The following is a 3,650-nucleotide window of genomic DNA, read 5'->3' on the forward strand; positions in this document are numbered from 1 at the left end:
CCAGGGATCAAGTCCCGCTTCGGGCTCCCTGCATGGAGCCTGCTTCTCCCTCTGTCTGTGTCTCTGCCTCTCCCTCTCTTTGTGTCTCTCATGAATGAATAAATAAAATCTTTTTAAAAATCTATAATTTTTTTTGTTTTTCTCCCATGTTATTTCTAGGGCAGTCAGATACTAAATCTAGGTCATTTTTCTGAGGAAATGAGGAAAAGAAAACATTTTTATTTTTGTTTCATTCTTATTTCAAAATTTTCATTGGTACTCAACCTCTGTCATTTCAGGAGTGGGTGACTGATTATTACAATTATAAAACATTACTCTAAGTTATAATGTAAACACTTTGAGATCTTCAGTGTGTTTTAAACATAAAAAATGTCATGCTAATGAGAATTATGATGAAAAAATGCTTGGCTTCCTTCTCAATCTCATGTCCTAATGGATATGAGAATTTAATGGAGGTGGTGGAGCTTAAGCAGTTTCAACTGGCACTAGGCAAAAAATTGCAGAAAAGTTACAGTTGATTGAAATTGCTTGGCAGAAACATTCACTTATATGGTCCAAAATTATAATGTTTACTATAATATTGGCTAGATTTTGGAAACAAATGTACTTAACTGATACTTTTTTCAGATATTACTGCAGATGAACCCTTTATGAATGATAATCTGTTTAGAACCAAGTGCTGACAAATATCTTGCCTAAAAGAGCCTGGCTCTTCATTTCTGTATGTTATGATGCCAACTTTAAAACATATTGTTTCTGGCATGCCTGCAAAAGCAATTGAAAAGAACGGAAGCACTTATAAAAATCACCTGGCAGGATACATTTTATTATATTTTTACAATCAGGCACTTAAAATAAACATTATGAATAAGGATATAAAGACAATGTTAATTTATTTTGCTATTTCTTTATATACTTGGGCCTGGAATGGAGCAAGATTATTTAGCAATATTTTAAATAAGCAAATTGAGAACCTTCTAAAAAGTACAAATTCTTATTTAAAATAATGAATAGCATGATTTGGAGAGGGTGCCTTTTATATACATGTAATGTTTGTATAGTATATATATTAGGGTGCTACTGTCTATCTCCACACACACACCTCCATCATGGGAAGGCAAAATATTTTTCTGTCATTATACTTAATGTGATCTATATTTGCTTGTTAGAAATCCTAGTTTATAAATATCATACATTTTTAAAACATATTGTTAGCTTCAGATAAATCCCTGAAGTTATTTGGTGATCTGGATAAAAAAAGTTGCCTGTAAATGCTACTTTTAAAATGTAGATATTGGAATCTATTCTTTTCTTTTCTTCTATTTTTGGTACAGAGACTTGTAAGTGATAACAAGCTGTTCTTGATTGAAGGTATACTACGCCTTACATATTGAACTATATATGTATCATTTATGTATTGCTTCATTCATATTTACAAAACTCTTGGGAAATCGGATATATTCTCAAATTATATCTGAGGAAACTGAAGCTTAGAGTTTAGTAAGTTTTCTTTTTTTATAAGATCCTATACTAGCATGACAAAAACTTTTGCTCCAAAACTGGCTATAAGAAGACCATAACAACTTATTGTTGTGTTCAGAATCTGCCTGAAAGACATTATAATATTTACCAAAAAAAAGCGTTAAAAGCAAAATTATCAATGCAGAGCAAACCAAAGATTTCTGCCTGAAGACATGTAATTACACAGAAAAGTTTGAGATTAACAAGCCCAAATTAAAAATCAAATGGTGCTGTGGGATAACATACGTATATTACTGAGTGTCAGGCTGTTCCTCTCCAAGTTGAAGAAAATAATAGTTGACATATTGATCATTCTGTGATTTAAATGATAGAGGATATACAAGGCCTAATACCCACCAGAAGCAGACACTACAATACTATAATTTTTTAAATGTTCATTATTTCTCCTTTTACCCCCTTCTTAGTTATAAGTAATATAGTAGCACAGGTATGAGAAAGAATGTTTTATCCAAGTTAAAACTGTACTTTCATGATTAAGGTAGGGCCATGATAAATTCTCAGAACTAAATATTAAACTATACAAATGCCTCATAATAAAATGAGGGATTTTAACAAACATACTTAACTGTATTCCCTCAAGAAATGTGAAAAAAAAAAAAAAAAACAAAGAACCAGTAAGAATATATTATTAGGAAACCATTATTCATGGATCTCTTGCATTTCCAAGTATTTTGTGAGGAAAGACATGGGCTATTTTCTGCTCTATTTTCCCAAGGATGTGTGCATAGCTGACAGCTTTGAAAAATGTAGTGTATCCTAGGAAAAAAAAGGAGGTTTGTATATAGCCTTGAAAGAGAAATAGTGTTTCCTTCCGGAACCATAGACATGTAATGCTTATTAAGGAACAGTGGCAACAAGTATGTTGTCTTATGGTTGAATTCATCATTCCAACCTTGGATCGATTGGGAGGTGGCAATGCAAATTCTCATCCTAGTTGGAGTAAGGGAGCTTTTGCCCTCTAATGGAGTTTTTCTTGAGACAGATAAACTCACACAGGAAAACACAGGAAAAAAAGATTGACTAGAATTTAGGCTCTTACTACTCTGGGTTGGGTTTACATGCTAATAAAGGGAACCCACTGGAGAGCAAGAAAGAAGTACAAAGAAATCTAAATAAATTCTATTGCCCCTTATGTTGAAAATGGATAAAAGCTTAAGAGATAACAGTCTTGAGAATGGAGCATCAGATGCCCCATATTAAAAAGACTACTCAAAAATTGATACCATTCTGTGAGTCAAGCAGAAGTCAGCCAAATGGAACAAATCCCACAGCCCCAATCTGGAAGCATATGACTATAGCTTCTTAGTAAGGGAGTTCCCAAAGCCAAATAAATGGTGTTAGTAATGACAACCATGCCACATGATATAGAACTTTGGTTAGACAAAAACATTACAAGCTCATTTAGTTGAGCTACAAGCAGTTGTCATAATGTTGGAACCAAAAGTCAATGCATCTTGTTTAATGGAATAGAGTCAATCACTCCTCTGTCCTCTAATCTCTCCTTCTTTCCTAATGAGTTTAACAGTTTTAAGAAGATAGAGAAAGGATGCAAGTACGAATGTATGCAAGAAAGGTGGTGCTGAGGTTTCACTGTCCACAATGGCACAATGGGGACCAAAGTAGTATGAATTCACCCATCTGTGTAAGCTGGGAAACTTCATTCAGAAAGGGGAAAGAATCAGTTTTTATGAGTCTGTTGGATGCAGATATCCAAATCACCAACCTATTCATTTTTGAGGAAGGGAGAGCCTAGATTAACTGATGAAGTGGCAAGGGAAGCTAGCATGACCTTGTGGGTGGTACCCTTTAGGACAACTCAGTTTATCGTATTAACCACTTCTACTGCTGAATGTGTAGTGGCATTGATGTTTTTCTTGATTTCTCTCTTAAAGTATTAAAGGATTGAAAGGATTATTTTGATAAGGAAGAACTCATGCATGAAAGTGCTAATGGTACACACAAATAGCTCCACAATTTATCTCCCACCTCACTCTCAGGCAGTCCAACAAAAACAGTATAGAATCCCAGGAGAGAGAAAGGAAAATCACAGCTTTGAGTTAGAACTTAATTTTTACAAATGCAGTACCATAACATGGTATCTCAATATA

This window comes from Canis aureus, chromosome 9, assembly GCF_053574225.1.
Source record: "Canis aureus isolate CA01 chromosome 9, VMU_Caureus_v.1.0, whole genome shotgun sequence".
Taxonomy (NCBI): domain Eukaryota; kingdom Metazoa; phylum Chordata; class Mammalia; order Carnivora; family Canidae; genus Canis; species Canis aureus.